Below are 22,098 nucleotides of genomic sequence, written 5' to 3' on the forward strand. Positions count from 1 at the left end.
TTAAAGATATTTGAGGCCAGGAAATGTGCTGAAGGAGTCAGCTCCCACAAAACTTAGGGTGGTGCTACAGAGTAGTGCTCAAAAAGGCAATCTTTATTTTTTTTTTCTTTAGGCACCATAATTAAACGATAATAGTACCATGTAGCACAGTTTTATGAAGCAATAATCCAGTTCCCAATTGGGTAAACTATAAACCTGATGGCCAAGTCATTTATCCCAATGAGGGAGCCTGATTATTGCAGGGAAAGCAGGGGATCACCCATTATAATGATTTTGCTACACGAGCTCAAATAAGTCTAAGACACTCCATGTGGATTCTTACCCTGGGTAGGGAAGCCGAAGCTTTGAACCTAAGGGAAAGATGAAGGTAAGTGGGGTGGGTTGGGGCCTAGAGGTGTGTTGGAGAGAGCTCAGGGAGGATAAGACCTTGCAAAAGAAGTTAAACGGTAGGAATCACTTGGTAAGAGTGGGTGAAATCAATAAACTTATAGTTTCAGAAAAAGTCAGACCACAGTTCCTTACACTTCCTTGCTCAGAGAGCAAGAAACTATTTTCTAAGGAAAATGGAGAGGGGAAAGGAACTATTATTTTTGGGGTCCCAACTATACGCCCCGCATGTATATAGATTTTTATCTCATTTAATCCCCGCTGCAACCCTGTGAAGTAAGGATTATCTTCTATATTCTATAACTGAGAAAAATGAAGCTCAGAGAAGTTAAGTCATTTACCCAGGGACACAGAACTCATGTTTTGAGGTCAAGATTCAAACCCGCTCCTCTGACTACTGTAGTGTGTCTCCGCAGGGCAGGTATAAGGAAGAACCTCTGATATCTGACCTGGCGTTGGGTGGATGCTCTCCAGGGGACACTTAGTGGTTCCTGATTACAAAATGTTCTTATGCTCTGAGCAGTAAAGAAAGAATGCTGAACACATTTTTTTTTTTTTTTTTTCTTCCTAATGGCATCTTTGGAGCCAGGAAAGCAGCCTCCCATTCTTCACAGTGCCCAGATCTATCCTCTTCACTGGCCATTTACTTTTCCCCTGCAAAGCACTTATTTTAGTCTTCAAGAACTCAGCATACTGCCAGGCATGTGATAAGACATCAATAAATCTTGTGCAGTAAATACACAAATAAATGAAAACATCATCCACACATGTATCTCTGCCCATAGAACCATATTCTACTCTATTGCCATATTTTGGAGGGAGGTTCAAATGTTCACCCATCTTCACTTCTTTACCTTACTAAAGTCCACTGTTATGTTTCCTTTTTTCCCCATCTTCCTAGAGCACTTTTTATCCATACTCTCATGTCTCCGAGAACTCCTATACTGTAGTCTTTGTTCTTGGTTTGGCATGCGGAAATCTTGCCTCTCTGTTCAGAGTAAAAGAACCTAAGCATATGGATTGTGTCTTATTATCCCGTGTCCTCATAGCATCTATCACAGCCTTCCATTAGAGGCTTCTGGCAAATGTTGGTTGAATTGAAGAACCAAAGTAAATTTGAGGAGACAGAAGGAATAGTGGTTAAGAGCATGGACTTAAGAGAGAAACAGAACTTTTTTTTAGAAAGCTGGCTCTATACCTGCCAGCCTTGAAAGTTGTTATTCTCTCTCTAAATGTCATCTTCCTCATCTGTAAAATGTGGACAACAATAGCAACTGCTTAGGTTGGTGTGAAGGTTAAATGAAGCAGAACAGGGCAAGGGCTAAGCACAGTGGTTGACATATGCTCCTTGCTCTAGTAAGTGGTAGGAAACGGGAAAAGGGAATGTAGACAGCAAGGATGGTGACCTCAGTTTTTTTGGAACAGAAAAGGGTGTGGCTAGGAAGGGGAGGGGCGGGGAATCCCTTAACTAGATCCAACAGTGATAACCCTTGGAAGTGTGGCTCACTCTCAAAGTCATCTGGTCTTAGACGTTATAGCTGTTATTTACTCTCTTCCCTTGACTTTGAGACAGTCTTCTCTGTCTTCTGTCCCTCATTTGGGGATTACAAGTCAGGGTCCCACCTGGTGCATCTCTGCTGTTTTCAAGTATGAGAAACTCACAGTGATTAAGGAATTCCATCTAAGAAATCTTTCCCTGACCAAAACCAAGAAAACTCCCTAAAACCCACCTATCACCATCACCACTACCACCAAAAAGCCACAAAGAATACATTGCAGCAGAAAAAAAGGAAATCAAGACTTACTGAGTACTTCCCATATGCTAAGCAGTTATTGAGAATGTGCTATACTACATTGTGGGAACAAAAGTAGGACATTCTAGTGGGAAAAGCAGGCAATAAAGAAATAAATAATATTTTAAATTATTAGGTAGTATGAAGAGGAAAATAAAGTAGGGTAAAGGGATAGAAAGTGTTGAGAATGATGTTTTAGATAGTGCATTCAAGGGAGGCCTTGATAAGGTGAGGTTTGAATAGAAACATGAAGTCTGGAGGGAGTAAGTTGCTTCAATATCTAGAGGAAGGACATTCCAGATAGAGGAGGAGAGCACAAGTCCTTGGAGGTGTTCAACATGGCTGTTGTGATCAAGGAACTGAAAGAAGGCAGATCTCATTGCATTGGGATGATAGAGGAAGAAAGTGACAAGAGACGGGATGGAGAGATACCCAGGAACCAGATCATATAGGACCTTGTAGGCAGTATCGTCCTTATCCCCACGCAAGAGTGTTAGAGGATCCTACATACTACAGTCACAGAAAGCATCAACTTATTAACAGACACACAGGCCTACATTCCTTGTGATTCAGCATTTGGTGTTAGCACACTTCAACCCAGACTTGCAACTAACCACTGTTCAGGCCCCAGAGGAACCCTTCCCCGTGTTTCTTGGCCTATGATCTCAAAACAGAAGGTCAACAATGCATCCAGATTCTGTAAAGTTTTGATTGAAGTATAAGCTGCTGTTGACTTTGTAAATAGGCACTGATTTGGAGTGTGGAAAAGATTTGAGTGGATGAAGTATTTAGGTAAAAGAAAAGATAAATTAATCTGATCAATTCTGCCCCTTAGATGTCAAAAAACTTTTGCATAATGAAGTACAAAATTATTTCCCAACAGTGTGAAGCATCTATTTCCTTGCTTTACCTCATATTTCAAAATGTGCTTCTGAAAATACTCATGAACACAGTTGCATGTGGTGGCTGAAGAAAGTTTTACAATAGTAAGAAATTCATATTACTCTTAAACTTATCTATCTATCTATGTATCTATGTATCTATGTATCTATCTATCTATCTATCGGTAAAAAGTGTGAAGTGTGGTATGATACCGAGTCTTTTTTTTTTGAGAGAAAGAGGGCGCGTGAGTGGGATTGGTGAGGGGGGTGGGAGGGTGGTGGGGAGAGGGACAGGAGGAGTGGAAGAGAGAATCCAGGCAGTCTCCATGCTCAGTGCAGAGCCCCACATGGGGCTGGATCCCATGACCCTGAGACTATCACCTGAGCTGAAAACAAGAGTCAGATGTTCAATGGACTGGGACATCCAGGTGCCTCATGATACTGAATCTTTATGCTGGTGATAAGGTGACCTTTCAAGCCAAAGTTACAAATGGTTTCATTTTTAGAAAAAAAATTAATATATTTAATTAATTAAAACTACATTTCAGCTCATTTAAATAATTATATTTAAATTTATATTCATTAATATAATTAACCTTTTGCCTTTAAATTTTAATAGTTAATTTTGAATATTTAAGAATAAAAATAGCATCTTTTTGCAAACAAAAATTTAAGTGTTTTGATTTTTAAATTTATATTAAAGTTTTTGATGAAAATTTATTCAAATACTGTATACTTTGAATATAATTACTTTTTAATACCTTAGACTACTTCTATTAATTGAACATGATTAGTTTTGTTGAAATTAAAACAGGAAAATCTTATAGAATGCATAGTAATTAATAAATTATCCACATATTTATTTTATTATTCATCCAAATAGCCAAATAACCGTAATAATAATGAAGTTGAACAGTGTTTGATATTTTGTCAATTATCAGACATTTAAAAATCATAGATTTATACTTTTAGTCATTTTTTTTTAATAAAAGTTTTTATTTATTTGACAGAGATCACAAGTAGGCAGAGAGACAGGCAGAGAGAGAGGGGGAAGCAGTCTTCCTACTGAGCAGAGAGCCCAATAATGGGGCTTGATTCCAGGACCCTGGGATTATGATCTGGGCTGAAGGCAGACACTAATGACGGAATTATCCAGACGCCCCTCTGACTTATATTCTTAAAATGATCACTGTGGCTACTGGTGGAGAGCAGATGAAACCAGGGGCCAAACACGCTTGTTAGCAGACTAGGCTATTGCAGGAGTCCAGGCAGGTTGGTGGGATTAGGGTGGTGGAGATAGAATTGGTGAGAATTAGTCTGGATCTGTTTTTTAAAAGAAGAACCAAGATTTGCTTATAGATTGGTGTAGAATGTAATAGAGAATATTCAAAAATGACTCCATGGTTTTTGACCCAAACAACTGGCAAGCGACAGTGCTTTTTACTTGCCTTTTAGGATTGTTGTGAGGATTATTTAACTGAAATGACATATGTAAAATGTCTATTACAGTGCCTACTGCCTAGTAGTTGCTCAATAAATGATAGTCATATTTTATTATCTTCTCATTTTCTCCTCTCTAGAGCCATGCAAGATGCTGATGTTATGCTTTTATTTTTGTTTTCTAGAAAAAGAAATTGGTCAAGAAATTAAATGATTTGGTCAAGGTCATACAGTTAATGAATTGAAAAATCCAGCTTAGAATTAGAAATTTCTCTATGGGGGGCACCTGGGTGGCTCAGTGGGTTAAGCCTCTTCCTCTGGCTCAGGTCATGATCTCAGGGTCCTGGGATGGAGCCCCACATCGGGCTCTCTGCTCGGCAGGAAGCCTGTTTCCCTCCCTCTCTCTGCCTGCCTCTCTGCCTACTTGTGATCTCTTTCTCTGTCAAATAAAAAAATAAAATCTTAAAAAATAAAAGAAACTTCTCTCTGAAAGGAACTGCAGAGAGCCTTTGAGGGCAGCTAGACCAGGATAGCAGTTGGCGTTTACTGGGTGTGGTTTGAGAATCTGGAATTTAAACTTTGGTTATCTGCAAGTGTGTTTTGGAAGAGGCGCAGGTATAGATGCCTCTTGGTGCCTGGTTGGCTTAGTTGGTGGAGCATCAGACTCTTGATTTCAGCTCAGGTCTTAATCTCGGGGTTGTGGGTATGAGCCCTGCATTAAACAAAAACCAAACAAACAAAAAACGAAAACCTCTTCATGGAGGCAGAGATCAGGATTTCTGAGTCTCTGGAAGAGTCAGTTAGCGATGAGGACAACTCATCAGGAAATCAGAAACTTTTCACTCTGAGTCTAAGTCCATTTAGATTACTGCTTTGCCCTTCCTGCACCTGTTAGTCTCAATGAGTTACAGTCATTTAACAGCAGCAGTTCCCAATGTCTATTGGTTGTTGCATTCCAGGCACCATTCTAGGCCCTTTACCTATATTATTTTTCCTTTAATCCTCACAACAGCCCCGTGAGGGAAATACTATTGTTATTCCTAGTTCACACGTTAGGAGACTGAGGCATGCTCTGGTTGAGTATCTTGCACAAGGTGACACAGCTAAGTCGTAGCACAGCCAGGGTTTGAAACCAAGCATCAGAAATCACCTGCTTTCAAGTTCAACCTGTTCATTTTGCAGATATTAAAACAGAAACTCAGCTTGAGAGGTCAAGCGCCTTAAGATCACACAGCTAGTTGATGGCAGAACCTACAACTCTCAAACCCTAGCCCAAGTCTCTTTCACCATCCTGGGCTGAAAGGAGCTTTGCTTGCCTGTTGGAGGCTTTGGCCTGCTTAAGGAATGGATCCAGATCCGGGCACAGTGTCTGATTTTTGGCTTGATGGTTTTGAAATTATAGCTTCTTAAATCTTTTTTCGATCTTGGATCTTGTTTTATGAACCTGGTTGGGAGACCGTATTCACAGTTCTCTACTTGGTTTCCACATGTGATCAACAGCAGGCTCCTGCAAACAAGTCAGTTCCAAAAGTTTTTCTTTAAACACTAGAATTGGAAGGGATTTTGATGGAGTTAGGACTTGCCTCCCCTTTTCCTCCTTCTCACTATAAAACTGTAAGAGAAAGGATCACTGGCATAAAGGAAATGGAGTAAGTCCTGTTTGAATTTACATCTCAAAATTAGCTCCTGAAATGAAAGCTCTGCAACTCAGCCTTGACCCTATGGGCTTAGGAAGACCATTTCAGTTTCTTACAGAGGCAGAGAGGTGTCTGGGATGGAATAGTGATGGTAAACTTCCAGTGGGAATTTGTCTAAACTGCAGTCAATTTACAAATTTCCTGCCTTAGTTTCTTCACATACAGAGTTCTTCTTGCAAGGGTCAATGAGTGAATTCCTAAATATTATTCCTAAATAACTCATTTGTTGTCCAGAATAATAAAAAAAACCCCTTGCTTCCCCCAACACCACCCCACTCCAAACTACTGTAGTTTCTTGCTTAAAGTCCTGTTGCTGTTCTTTGCTTTAACAGTGGTGTGATTCAAGAAGCTAATATTTGGTATAGACTTTTCATCTCTGTAAAATATTTTCCTTTTTTTTTTTTATTTCCAAAACGCCAAATGAGATGGCAAACACAGGATCTATGTGTCAAAAGAGGAGTATCCACCATTCCCAGAGTTTCTAGGAGATAAGGGGGAAAGTGCTTTTTAGCCACTTGCATTGTCTAGCTAACACAAGGTTTACTCTGGAGTCTTGCCCTCAGCGAGCCAGGTCGAGGTGGTGTCATGTCTTCTCTAGGTAAAGAGCCAGCCTTGTCCAATTAGAGATTTAATTTTAAATAAAAATACCAGAGCTTCAGATTTCCTTTTTAAAGCCCCAGTGGGTGTGATTGCATTCTGGGGACATAAGATGGGGCTAAAAACTCTACAAAGCTGCTATTCTAGGTGTCTAAACTCACTAGCTAAGATCACAGCAGGGACCACAGACGTCACACCTGGAATCTGGAATGAGCATTATAAAATTGGCAAGGCTGAAAAGGCATTAGTAAACATTATTAAGAATTCCTTGCAGGCAATTAGACTCCAACAATATCTTTCGGAAATGTTTTTCCCCCTTTCTTTCTTTCTTTTCTTTTGTTTCTTTCTTTGTTTGTTTCTTTTTTTTTTTTTTCCGCATCTTTATTTCTATCTTGCTAATGAGAGAGTAATGAGCCACATACTTGTTACCTAGAAGGAATATCTTGGCAAAGCTCTAGTGAACTTAAAAACAGTATTTACAAACTGATTATTGCTCGCATTCATTATAAATTTTAAATTAGAAGGAATTGTAATAAAGAGAGCCAGGAAACAAGTTGTTCCTCACTTGGAGTTTCCATGGGCTCTTAAATGGTGACATGCTAAGATTTTTGCCACTGACGGATTGGCAATGGGAGATGTTCTTGGGCCGCATGAGAGAATGTTTCACAGCTCTGGATTTGTTTATTCCCCTTGTTTGTTTCATACAACACGATTGTCCTAACTCACTGTCAAGGCAATGATGTCTGATATGTAGAGGTGAAAAATTTGTTTTCTGTTGAAAACACATGGGATTTTTTGCACACTCTCCACTAACTCACACCACCCCATTCCTTCTCGTTTACTTATTCATTTCCTTCCTGAGCTCCCTACTCTAGAAGAGGGAGAAAATTTGGTTAATAAGATCAGGCTCTTAACCTTAGCTGAAACACTTCCCTCCTTGCCTGAAGCGCTTATGCTTCCCACTGACCTACAGGGACTGGGAGACAGACATGCCAACCCAGAGACCTGCCCCCTGCCCACAGGAGGTCCATTTTGAGTCCCAAATGCCATTTAGAAGGCCTAGGAAAAGATGAGCTTCATATCCTTTCTCTCTTCCTTGGCCTTTAATGTCCCACTTATATTTTTCCCTTTGGCTGTGACAGAAGATTTGGAGGAGTACAGCTAGGCCACCCATCATCATTTTTCTCTTCTCATTGGCTTGATCTACATATTTTTATTATTTTTGTTTTTGTTTTTGTTTGGTTTAGCATCTGAATGTTCTTCTTACCTACCTGTAGAGGTCAGTTTGGGCTAAGTAATTTACTTGCATTATTTCATTTGCTGTTCATGACAGTCCCTAAGGAAATGAGGCTTAGAGAAATTTAAAAAGTTAACGAAGCGGGGGTTTTAACTAAGGAGGTCAGACTTCAGAACACTTGGCTCAAGTGTCAGTTGAATGGAAGCAAACACTGCGTATCATTTCTCTAACATGAATGGATTTATTACAATACTTTCCACCACTTAAGGGATGAAGTGATCGGCACCAGAGTACTGAAATGGACATAGTAGTCTAGAATTGGGTTCTAAATGTTGGGTTCCTATATCCAGAAAGCAGATGAGTCCTACTGACTGCAAAAGCATGCACACACACACACACACACACACACACACCAAAAAACCACAGTGTATCTTCACCTTTATGTGGAAGATCCACTTATGTTTGGTTTCCTTCTTTGGGGCCTATTAGTAAGTCCTCTTGTCCTGTAATCTCTGACAGTAGCTGTGTGATCAGGGAATAGTTGTTTTACAGGACCTTGAACCACGTTGCAGGTTGACACAAGGAGTGGACACAAGCTATTCTGTTTGTAGTTCCCCACTGGGACTATGCTTGACTTGGGAGTCAGGAAACTATCGGAGATTACAGGAGACTTCTGATGAATCTGGAAAAGCAGGAAAGCCTTCATTGATTTCAGAAAATTAAAAAAAAAATCTCTTATGTCATGGAATATAGCATACTAATTACGAGCATAAGGCTTTGGAAGCAAACATAAGATCCAGTCTGAACCTTGGCTTGGCATCTTAGTCGTGTGTGATTTTAGGTACATTCTATACCTTGGTTCTGCCATCCATTAAATGGAGATAAAAATTCTAAATGTCTCTAGAGATACTGTGAGGATTAAATGAGATAATGCATAATAAGATGCTTAGCCCAGTGCTGGGAATGTAGTAAATGCTCAAATAGTATTAACTATAATTATGTGTCTGTTTTCCTTGGTCACTATCGAATTTTGCTATTGGTGATGTAAGGGTCTGATAAGAAAGGCTATTTCAAGCTTTTTAAAGGGGTACATAGGGACCAATCTGATGGGCAGTGCGAATCAATGCAAGGGACTTAGGGTCATATGAGATAGCCAGAGGATGCTGGGAGAAAGGATACTTCATAAAGAATTTCTATCAGCAAGGCAGTACCTTGCTACTCGGTCTGGTACAGAAATGGCCCCAGGTTATTTCCAAATTTGAAAGGAACTAGGACTGGGAGCATCTAGGCCTATCGGAGATGTATGAATACTAGCCTAGGAGGTGGGCATTACTCTGGCTGGGGAGTCTGAATTTCAGGTGAATGCATCCAGAAAAAAGACAAAGTAACAAGTCAGAAACTGGACAGAAGCAGAAAAGAACACAAGGTATAGATACAGATACACACTAAAATAAGACTTCACATTTGTATTATTTGTTATGGTTTATGAAATGCTTTCATATTCATTACCATTATGCAGAGTGTAACAGCCTTAAGTCATTAGCTGGGTGAAGAGAAACCTTGCAGTCTGAAGAGAAAGCCATGGCTTTTAGGAACTAAGAGATCCATAAAAACAAAGGATAGGTGAGGAAGGCAGGGGACCAGACGTGAAACGTCAATACCGGTAAGGTTACATTTAAGCAGATTATATTATCTTGCTGAGCCTCAGTTTCCTTTCTTGCTAAATGAGAATAAATATGGTATCTGCCTTACCAGGTTGTCATTAAGACGGAATGAAGCAATGAATGCAAAATGCTTAATGCTAAGTAAGTTCTTACATAGTTGTGAGCTGGTCAATGGTAAGGAGTGTCTGGGATATTTAGTGAGGACAGTTACCTGGGAACAGATTTTGAGGGCAATGAAGAAAAGAGAAGTTAGGGGAAGAAAGGTGAACAAAAAGAGTTGTCCTGCTTGGTATTTTGGGGCTAATTTTGAAATTAACAAAGCTAGAAGTAGGATTGTCAGTGTTTCTTCTCTTGTATCAGTCTTACTTTCTAATTTCTGGGCCTAATATGAGACCTCTGTACCCCCATGACCATGTCTGGCACACCAGACATCCATCTGGCCTTACTTTGTCTCAGTGAATTCCTAATGCAAAACACCATGTTCTTGGTGTGAGATCCTGGGCCTTGGCAAAGGATTAAGCTAAAACATCCTGTCCCTCTAGTTCAGAGAGAAGATCTTTCTGCACATTTCTAAAGAAGTTGGCAGTGCTTTTTGGAAATACTGCTGAGAGGCCAAAGCTTTGGCCAGGCCTGGGAGCTTGCTCTGAAAGTTTCCTTGTAGAGTAAGAGTTTACCCGTGATTCTAGGTCTTAATAGATCTCTGGTAAGGTATCTCCATCTCTTAGGTGACACATTCACTAGCAGCGTTCTCAGCAACTTCTGATTGTGATTATCATCAGAATGCCCTTGGCTACCCCTTTCCCATTTCTGCCTCTAGGACTCTCCTTGAGATTAGACTGTTTTCTTCTTAACTCACTGTCTTTCGATCTGTTTGTTCTACCCATCCACTCATCCACCAACCCATCCATCCACCCATCCATCCATCCATCCATCCGTCCAACCATCCATTGAACACTTCAATTAACATTAATGCTTACTTTATTAATTTTCACCCTGGTTCTGAAAAAGTCTTCATTATGGATTCCATTACTAAGGTATATGGCTTGGCATCTTCCCTGAGTTTTTGTCATCTTCTAACTTCTTTCAACTTAATAGATTTCTGGATCTCATCAACTTGCTCTTCTCATGTCTTGTGGTTATATCTAGGTTGATAGTCTCATACTAGTACCCTTAATTTTCAGTGGTGAGGCTTCTAGAAGCTTGAATGAAGTATTGGATTTTGGAAGTATGTTGAATTCCTCTTTGTTTTAAGTGACAGAAACAAGCAGCTTGCTTTTCCAGTCTTCAGAATGGGGTCTGAGAGTTGGAGCTTGGTTGGCCTGGTCATTGCTATCAATTGGGAGGTGAGAAAAAAAAATGCTGAAGACTTCTTCCTAATTGCACATTTCTGGGCTCCTTCCCACAATCACCAAACTATAATACTCTCTTCAAAGGAACTAATTTCCTTTGTGGGGAAAGCGAAGTGATCAAACAAGATGCTGAAAATGCCAGTCATTTTAGTTAATCGATCACTTGTACTGTCTATAGAATAGATGCTGAAGAATTTTTATATCCGTGACTCCCACATCACCAGATCATGTCATCAGGGACCAGGGTAGAAACTTGACTTCTTGAAATCCAAGTCACTTTTTTTTTTAATTGTTAGATCTAACTTTATTTGTGTCCAGGAACCTGGGATGATAAGATTGTTAGCCATTGATTCTTACCTCATCCCATAGTTCCCTTTCTTAAAAAATCTCAACTATGTGGTCACTATTCTAATTTTGGGAATCTCTTCATTTTTGACCATACCTCACACCAGCACTGACTTGGCTAAATTCAGGCCTCTGTGGAGAGTAAAGTCTCTTACTATACAAAATCATCCATCTCTAGTCTGATCAGCACCTCTTGACAGGGCTTGGACCCAAACCTCAGTGTGGCCTTCCCACCTGTTCCCTGGTTTTCTTGCTCCATTTGTGGTTCTCATAAAGACGGTAAGCAATTAGGCTGTTCAGTTGTAGCACATGGTAGTGTAAAATTATGGAATTTAGGATTTTAATGAGTTCAGGTGCCATACAAAAGAACTCCCCTACTCCTACCCCCTCCCCTTGTCCATAAAATTATATGGCTTTAGAATTGGGGCTTTATGCAGCCTGGACTAAGCCATTTTATTTAAAGAAAAAAAAAATAGACCAGGAGAAAAAAAAAGAACCAACACAATTATATGCAGATTTCTTCATAAATCAGGCACTGCAGCAGCTGTGCGGCACATGTTGGCGATCCTGAGTTTGTTGCTGGAACTTGAAAGATAAACATGAACCTGTTTCCACAGAGGAAAATCTGTTCACAGCAAGGAGCTGACCCTGTTCTTTAAAACAAGGATGATGGTGTGGCAGCCTGCTGTGCCCTGCTCTGTGTTGCTGTTTGGTGGTGAGGGTCACATAAAGAAGAGACCAAAGAATGAGAAGTGATTTACCTAGGGCAAAAGGAATCAGCAACAGACCCCGAAGAGTAGGCAGAACTTGACTCTTCCACCCAACATTCTCGGGCCCAATTAGCTAGGTCATTGGAGCAGGCCAGATTTTTCATATGTATTTTCAGAGGTGAAAGATCTTTTGCCCTAGAGCTACATAATGTAGAAAAAGGGTATGCAATTTATAATGAAATAGTGGTTCTGAGACTTATCTCCTTTTAAATATATGTACATGTCCCCAGAGCTCCTGCCAAGCCCTGTACTTGCCCTAGGTGTGTGGAGAAGGGAAGGACAAACAGAGGGGATCCATCTGTTTTAGGATTCACTGTGCAAGGCTGATTGCTTTTGCTCTGGCTTAGTGCCAACAGTAACTCATTGTAAGGTCCAGCTGTTGCCAGCCGTTTCCTTGGTCCAGGTATTCCTTTGGGAATGGAATGTAGTGCAATATATTTCTTAGCTGGCTTTTTGTAGGAATGGGTACCTCAGCTCAACCTGCCTCTGTCTGCTTCAAATGGAAGGAGTAGCATTATAGGTAATGGTGAGGGTCACTTTGTGACAATATAGTGGAGATTGATACTTACATCTGTGAGGTCAGTTAATTAACTGGGACTAATGGTGATGTAAACTGCCCGAAGCAGATGTGGCTAACCTCCTTTCTTCTGCTGCTAAATAAAAGGAGAAAGCTTGGAAGAGGGTCTGATCGTCTCCTTTTCCCCCTTTTTCCCCCCTAGAACTATGTCTTGGTGCTGCGTTTGAGAAGAGTTAATAATAAAGGGACCCTTGAGAGAATTTCAGGCTAAAGGTATTGTTGGGTGGGTCTGTGCCTTTTAAGAATTTTATCCCAGCATGGTTTTCTACATTAGGCGCTGGCCAAATGAAAAGGTCTGTTGGCACTAGATGATTTTCTTAACCTGGAAAAATGTTAATGATCTCAGAAGCATGACTTTTTGTCCTTTCTGATGACTACTGTTCAATCTGTCACCCCAAGTCTCTAAAGGAAAACTCATATACTCAAGACACAAATACACACACACACACACACACACACACTCACACACATGATGCATCATTATTAATAAATGAATGGAGCTATTTGTTATTTATTATTTAAACCTTCAATACTGGCTGGCCTGAGTGATACATGAAATATAGGCAAGTAATTTATTTATTAGGGAAAATAATGATTTTTTTCCCCCACAGCATAACCCCCTCTGACCCAAAACAGCAAGAGCTTTATCAAATACAAATACGATGGCTTGTAATTTTAGAGTCTTCCAGAGCATTGTAACTGACAACCTTTTTAACATAAGTACATTGAACAAATAATTTATAGATGTATTCTGGGAATATTTTAGGGTATTTTATTACTACTTCTGAAAGCTATGGCATGTTATCGATTTTGGTATATTAATATAACCTAAAAGGGAGGGCACATGCTCAGCTCCTAATCCACATCAGCTTTGATGGCAAACAATATATTTTACTGAAGGGAGCCTTGAACCAAAGCAGTAGAGGTTAACAATTACACATCATAGCCAAAAGTTTAAGATAATGAATTTCACTCATTACAGAACTTCCATTTTGGGGACTGAAACAAATTTTACATACTTAGGGTCTCATCCAAATTTCTCAACCACCATTTGTCAGCATGAACTTTCCTTTCCTTACTCCTGTTTCTCTCTTGCCACTTCCTTAGGATTCATGAAGCGTACTTCCTGCTGAAAGGACCACTGTTATCCTTTTCCAAAAACGTATTTTTAGAATGGGTTTTGGGAGTTCATTTAAAAGAGGTTACTTTGTCCCTTCTTGTATCACTTGCTTCTTTTAGGTGGTTTCTAGGTGATGAAGGCTTAAGTTATCGACATCTTGTTCATATTTGGTATTTTTAAGTACTTATCTACTTGTTACGTTTAGACCCAGAGCTTTATTTCACACACATTATTTTCCAAATTTCTGACCCCAGCATGGAGGCTCCTCCTTAATTTGTCCTCACTGTCTTCAGTCCTCAGTTAAAACTCGATGCATGTGCCAAGCTAGCCTCTTGCTGTCTTTGAGCCCACCCCTCCCCCCATCATTCCTGCCTTTATACCTTTGATGCTGTGCTCTTCTCTTGTCTGCCATCTCATCTTTTTCGTGTGTGAAGATTTTCCTGACCCCTCCAATAATTATCTTCTCCTTCTCTGAACCTCTGTACAACTCGGCAGCTCTCCCTTATGATTTAGCACTTTACCATGAATAGCCTTGAATTAGTCCTAGTATCTCTTTCACATGTATCATTTATCCTGGATTGACTATGAGTAATTTGAGGAAAGGAATCATATAGGTTCCGTTTTCATTGTAGCTGCACATCACTCAGGATACAGCTAAGCAGATATTGGCAGCTCAGTCCATACTAAATTCAGCAGACACCAAGTTTAATTTATACTGAAATCTAAGAAGAATCAACAACAATTTTCAAAGTATAGCTCAGCCTGTCTCCCTCTAGTCATTCAAAAGTTACAGTATGATTGGATATTCTACAAAATTTTGGTGGGCACAGTTATTGGGGATGTACTTTCTTTGCCTTTATTATTATTCTTAATGTGAAAATATTATAAATATAATAAATGCTGTTAGAAGGACTTGAAAATCTGGCAAAGCTAGAAGAAGAAAATGAAATAATCTCCCATAATCCCTTCACCTATAGCAAGCACTAATACCTTGGTATCTACCCTTCCAGACTATTTTGTGTGGTGTATGTATGTATACACACAATTTCACATATGTTGCTATTATCAGATTATGTTTCACATATGTTGCTTCATTCATTCCTTTGGATAAATTATCAGAAATAGTTTGCTGGGACAAAAGGATATCTGTAACGTATAAAGATAAGCATGTGCACCCATGCATGCATGTGTGCGTGTGTGTATGTAGGTACCTTAAAAAGGCATCATACACTATGCAGTCTTTTGTAACCTGTTTTTCTACATGTCAGTAATGTAGCTTTCATGACTGCATAGCAAGTCATTGTCCCCTAACTCATTTAACCAATTAATTGTTATTGAGCTTTTAGGGTTTTTAACTTTATACTTCCAAAAACAGTGCTGCAAATGAGCTTTCTTGTAGGTAAATATTTGTGCATATTTTCCATGATTTCCTCAGGATAGATTCCCAGAAGTGGAATTTCCAGGGCAAAGGGACATGCATATTTTTAAGACACCTATGACACGTTGCCAAACTGTCTTCAGAAAAGTGGCATTCACTTACGGTACTACGGGTGGTAATTAAGATGGTCCTTTTCCCATCCCTGACATTTCAAAGGTATTGCAATGGAACATGAAGAGCCACCATTGGGAGAGGACAGTAGGGTTTACAGTGAGGGAAGTGAACAGCTGCCAATGTGTTGCCATTGCAGCTTCCTAAAAGACAGACCTGAGATGCCACTCATTTGCTTAATTAAAATCCCTGTTTGCCTCTGATGCCTGAGGAATCAAGTTCTAATCCCTTGGTTGGGCCTTTTGTGATCTGTCCTCAAAGTATGGCTGAGCTCTGCTGAACCCCGTTCCCCCACATCCATGCACTTTAAGCTCCTCCTGTGCTAAGAACCTTATCTTGTCCAGAATAGACCCTCCCCTCTTACACCTTTCTAGCTTTGTACCCAGGGACAATGCTCATCTATACAGAATCATCTATAGCTATGGATTAATCATAGTTCAAGTAATAATGGCCAGTGCACTTGTCAAAAAAGGAAAGTAAGTATGAGTTGGTCAAAACTCTGTGTTACAAAATGTCAATGGTTTATTGTCACATAAATAACATAGTTTAATATTCCTTCTTTGCTAAGAAATGTGTTATGTGCTTTCCTTGGATTATCATTTGTGGCTATGTTATCATTCCATATTTTAGATTAGGAAACTGAGAAAATTTCAGAAAACTTAAGTAACTTGTCCAAGGACATGAATAGAAAGTGGCAAGTTGGGATTTGAAACCTGAAAATAATGGTAGTAATACTGATAATGATACTGTTAACTGCACCACATAATGCCGTCCACCAGAGATGCCTCATTGGGTCTCTTGACAGCCTGCTGCATTCATGCCAGGATAAAGGGGTGTCTGCTGGCTTACAAAAAGGCAAGGGCCCTGATGTATCTTTGGAATCCAAGATTAAACAGTATATAGTTTATGTTTTCAAGTGAAAAGTTAAAATATCTAGTGGAAACTTCATCTTATCCATGTTGATCAAGGTTTCTTAATAGCCACACTATTGACATTTATAACTAAAGCATTCTTTGTTGTGGGGGAGCTGTGCTTTCCCTCCCCTGCCCCAAGTTGTGACAACCAGAAATATCTCCAGACACTGTAAATATATCCTAGCAGAGGCAGGCACATTCCCAGGGAACCACTGGCATAACTGGAAAAATGCAGTGGACTTTTGTCCTTATTTTTGGCTGTTCCGCTGAACCCTTTTCCTGTTATTCTGGAATCCTCACCTTATGAGATGAGACATTTCTGGTTGTCACAACTGGGGGTTAGAGGGTGCTATTGGGATCCAGTGGTGCTACTGGGTAGAGCTACAGTGCACAGCATAGCCCCTGACTACGAAGAAGACTGTACCCCAAAAATATCAACAGCTCCTTTACCTTTGTAAGCCCTTCTGACAGATTTCTTTACTTTTGACTTAAGCTAGTTCAGTAACTGGAAACTGACAAACAGTCTCATGGCATGCCCATCTTCAGAGTCTGAAAAAATCCGGAAGCCCTATAAGAATTGCTTTGTACCTGGCATTGTTTGTTTAGTCTTGTCATAGTTATTAAGCATCTTTTATGTGCCAAGCACTGTGCTAGGCGCCGGGGATATAATAGCTTGGCAGACAAGGTTATTTCTCTCCTGGTCAAACAGATAGCCAAAGAGTGAGAGGGGAAGGGTGGGAGGGGCACAGTATCAGGGGATACTTACATAGTTTGGGGGCAATGTTCCTGTCAGAAACCCCAGAGGAAATGGTAATTAAACTGAGGTGAAAGAGGAGGAGAAGTAATCCAGGAAAGAGGATGAGGAAGGATGTCCTGTGCAGAGAGAACAAAATTAGGAGGAGAGGGGGAACAGGAAGAAGAGGGAGATGCTGGGTGTGAGAGAGAAAAAGAGAGCCAAGAGAGGAGAAGTGGGAGGTGGGAAGGCAGAGGGAGAGAGAAGGACAGGGATATGGACAGGGATGGGAGTGGGGAGAGAGACTAAGAGAGGGAGGTCTCCAAGGAGAGAGATCTGAGTAAAACTGAAACCGGAGTGGCTGAAGCAGGATTTCACTGCATTCTCCATAGCTCCAGAACCGCCAGGGGAGGTCTCTGAGTTATAATTCCCACAGACTATACAGGGAACCCGCAAGCAACCTGCCTTGAGGGCCACCGGTCCCCTGCTGTGGCAGTGCAACTTGAGAATAATGTCTGGTGCTTGGGGCTGAGAAGGGAGGGAGGAGATTAAAATAGACATTTATTTATTTTTCATTTTGCATTTAGCTTGGTGTGGGCTGACTGCTTTTCAGGATCTGATTATTCCCTCCCTGAGGGTCCTGTGGTCAGATGCCAGCTGTGAGGATCTGTTACCATGGGTGACATTTTCATCCAATGGGGGATCATGCAGCTTGTTTGCAGAGTGGCAGATGGAGCAGCTAATCGATACAGTCTGGGGAGGGGTGGGCATCCCTGCCCCCAGTGGCCCTGCCACACAATGAGAGCTGGTCCCCAGGGGCTTGTGGAACACACGCCAGTGACTGGGCCTTTGATTGGAAAAGACCTCACTCACTAGGGGTTCTGGCCCCAAACAATGCCTTGTTCTTTACTAAGGTGGCCTCCACACTTCCAGAATTTTTACAGCCCCAGGCTCAGGCAACTCTCCTGGGGAAAACCCTTCTCAGCTCTGTGTGGATGACACTGAGTGTTCCATCCCAGTAAAACTCAGCAGGCATTTTTAAGCATCATCTATGTTCAAGCAGTATCCTGAGTTGGGGAAAAGAACAAGGTAATGTCCTGCCTTCAAGGACCTTAGGATGTAATTAGGAGCTTTCAGTCTGGTTATGGAATAGCCGGAAGCCACTCAGTCATCCATCCAACTCATTTATCGAATAACCTGCTCTGTGTTGGAGGCTGGGATACAAAGATGGGCAAGATGTGGTTGGTGCTCCCGGTACCATATTTAACTCTATATGCCATGGAAAAATAGAAATAGCTAGGACTTACTGAGTCCTTTTTCTGCACTGTCTCATTAAATGCCTATAACTCTAAGAGGTAGATACCAATATTGTCCCCATTTTGGTCCTCCCCCTCAGGGATTCCAATAATTCTGACGTTGGAACGTTTCATGGCGTCATTTATTTCCCTAATTTGTTTTCGTGGCTTCTAAGCTGTTTGTTCCAGGCTTCCTCCTGATCCTTTTTCTCTATCTGTTTGTTCTCCAGATCACTAATTCTATCTTCTGCCTCAGTTACCCTAGCTTTTAGAGAATTTCAATTAGATTGGAACTCATTGAGAACGTTGTGAACATCATCCCTGGTGGCTTTCACTTCTGCCCTAATCAATTCCATTTTGTCATCCATAGCTTTCTCCAACCTAGCTATTACCTGGATAATTGTCAGCCTGAATTCCTTTTCCGACATACTGTCTATGTCTATATCCAATAGCTCTGATGCAGAAGGCCCAGTCTCTGAATTTTTCTTCTTCTTCTTCTTTTTTTTTTTTTTTAAATTTTCTTCTGTTGGACATTCCTCCTCCTAGTCATTTTGGTGAGAGATGGCTGAACAGATATGTAGCTGAATGTATCGACTGTGGTGCAGGCAAGGTGCACTCTGGAACGCTTCTGCCCACTGGCGTCTTCTGCCCCCATAGAGATCCAGAAGTATATAATTCTAATCTCAAGCTGATTTCATGGGTGATCAGAGTTTGTTGGTAGGTAATCAGCTCACTTTAGGGGACGGGTTGAAACGGCGCCTCCTCCTACTTCTGCCCCATCTTGTCTCCTCCTCAATATTGTCCCCATTTTTGGATGTGGAAACTAAGATCTAGAGTAGAGCAGTGACTTGTACTGATCTACACTTTAGAACTATTTCCACTGATGTTGCAAGTGTTTTAGCACTTGAAATTCATACCCATGCATACATATACATGTACATATATACATGTAAATTCTCTTTTGGGAAAATATACCAAATGTCTAATAATATGTCTATTATGTTACAAAACAAAATTTAACGGAGTGAATTTTGAAGATCTTATTGGTTTTTTCAACAATTCTAAATCAGGCAGCATCTACTCTAGAAGGTAGACAGGGACTCTGAGGAGCTGTACAAAATGAAAGACTTTTATAGGCAAAAGGGAGCAGGAACAAGGACGTTGTATTGGGCAAAAAACTAGATTGGTTATTGCAAAGTAACTTTCTTTTAGGGGAAGGCAGATTACCTAGCTAGTGCTGATTGGGCAATTCCTGATTGACTGTTTTAAGGTTCCATCTCTGGGAGAGCTGAAACTTTAATTAAGTCTTGGTTTGGTGAGATGGGGCTTAGCATAAGTGACTCCATTTTGGACATGTTTTCTTGTCTATTATTCTTATTATTATATTATTTTTTAGGGAGAGTATGAGCAGGCAGGGGCAGAGGGAGAGGAAGAGAGAGAATCTCAAGCACTGTATGTAACACCCAGCGCAGAGCCTGACCCAGGGCTCCATCTCACAATCCTGCAATCAGGCATGACTTACGCCAAAATCAAGAGTCAGATGCTTAACTGATTGAGTCACCCAAGTGCCCCATGTTGTCTCACTTTTAACAATTATTTTGCATTACTTAAGATCAGGTGGTAAGAAGAACTTCATTCCTTGATCTCTTAATCCCTGTGGATAAAGAGTCATCAAACCTGGGACTTTGTACTTCTGAGTGATGTGGGACTAGGCTGTTCATCAACTTTCTCATCCTCAAGTAGAAATATTAAGGTTGACCTTGTGCATACCTTAGCAGGGTTTTCTGATAACCAAATGAAAATCATAATGATGTAATCAATGAACCCAAAATGGTAACCCCTATGATAATCAGGAATCTCCTGGGCTTTATAGATGAAGTTGTGGTACTCTTCCCAGCCTTTCTTGCCATTATCATTTCTGTTGTTTTAGTTGAGAAGCTGGCACATGAAAAGTTTCTAGAACTGGGAGGGTAGTTCACCAAATAAACAAGGAGACTACTCTTCACTCTCTCTGCTCTTGCAAGAAAAACATGAAATAAAACACAGCCAAGTTTTCATCATCTCCCTCCTTCCTTTCTACTTTGATACAGGTTTCTCAAGTCTTATCACATGTCTGCTTCTTCCTCACCCTACCCCTGCCCCAAATTGGTAATTCATTTCTTTTAAGCCACTACACATATAAGCATCACTATTTTAATTAGCGAGAAGCAAACAGAAGTAAGGAGCTAGAAGGCACAGCAAGAGAGCCCACCACTTGCATGCTTTAATTATTCATCGTGGTAAATAAAATTAAATATTTTCCCAGCAATCCAGAGCAGTATCTGAAGTAATTACACTGTCAAATTCATCAAAAATTCTCTCATCAAAATAAGAACCTTGATGTCATTTAATAATTTATAATACAAATGCACAGAAATTCTAAAATATTATAAATAGAAAACTGCAGGGTAAGTGAACATGAATTAGTTAGGGGTTATGTTCTAGAAAGAGGCTGTCATGAGCTGTATAAATTTTTAATCAGGAATATTTTTGAGGCCTAATTTAGAGTATGGAATATACCAAGAACTGTAGAATACAAAGAACACGATACAAGAAACAACAACATTTTCCTGCTGCTTGGAGATGCACAAATTCACTGCTTTTTGAGAAACACAGGACCCAAGATTACTTCAGGCAGAAGGAAGGAATGTCGTCTTTGATGCTTTGTATGTTCCCGATCACTTGTGGCACCTTACATGTTGTCTACGTGGGTAACAAATGAATTAACCTCCATGCAATGACCGTGAGAAGCAAATGGGAAAAGTCTGGTTCATTTCCACCGATAGAGAAAGGCAGTCTCAACCATGGAACCTTTTAAAAACCTTTTAAAAAATGTGTGATTCTGGAAACCATATGGTTTCATCCCAATTTTGGAATGGTTTGATCTGTTGAGTTTCTGTATGGAAAAAGCCTGGATCAAATAGAGTAAATCAGATTTTTCTTCTCCTTATTCTCAGAGAAGTATTCTCATACATCTATGTCCTGCCTTGCTTTAGGAAACATCTGTGGGGACTTACCTGTCTCAGGACAGGTGAGGAATGGCCAAGGCTTTATTTTACCAGAATGAATGGGAGAACAGCAGCTCCACTGACCACTGGTCAGCTCCACTGATCAGGAAAGGAGGTCAGAGATGAAAAGTGGGCTTCAAGAAAAGAAGCAAGAGCAATTTTTTTTTTAAAGATTTTATTTATTTGACAGATCACGAGTAGGCCGAGAGGCAGGCTGAGAGAGAGAGGAGAAAGCAGGCTCCCCACTGAGCAGAGAGCCCGATTCGGGGCTCGATCCCAGGATCCTGGGATCACGACCTGAGCCGAAGGCAGGGGCTTTAACCCACTGAGCCACCCAGGTGCCCCGCAAGAGCAATTTTTAAAACAATTTTGCTTTATTGTGTCATCTCACAGGTCTAAGAGGTTAGCATGGAGAGTGACATAATAGAGAGATCTTTTTACAAAAAGGTAAGACTGATCTGCTTTTATGCTTAAAGCCTTTCAAAAGCTTCCTCTTGTGCTTAAAAGTCAAAGACCCTTAATAAGCATTTCAGGGCCTGAGGGTCCCAGTTCCTGTGGGCTTCTTTGGATGGATATCGCACCCATCTGCTCTCTTGTGCTCTGTGCTCTCTTCTACCTCCAGTCTGATTGAACACACCCTGTTCCCTCTGCTTGGCACATTCTTTTCCTTTTTTTGCTGGGCAAACTCCTCCTTATCCTTCAG

At 40.6% G+C, this 22,098-nt stretch overlaps 1 long non-coding RNA gene across 2 annotated transcripts in view; it reads left to right on the plus strand.

The window, feature by feature from the left end:
- The window catches only part of LOC125100075 (uncharacterized), a 202,682-nt gene extending 180,838 nt beyond the window's left edge, over positions 1-21,844 (plus strand). For both annotated transcript variants that reach the window (XR_007127435.1, XR_007127437.1), the window contains one exon: positions 21,789-21,844. This is a non-coding gene — a long non-coding RNA (uncharacterized LOC125100075). The remainder of the gene's footprint in view (positions 1-21,788) is intronic.
- Positions 21,845-22,098: the final 254 nt, after the last annotated feature.

This window comes from Lutra lutra, chromosome 5 (assembly GCF_902655055.1).
Source record: "Lutra lutra chromosome 5, mLutLut1.2, whole genome shotgun sequence".
NCBI classification, from domain to species: domain Eukaryota; kingdom Metazoa; phylum Chordata; class Mammalia; order Carnivora; family Mustelidae; genus Lutra; species Lutra lutra.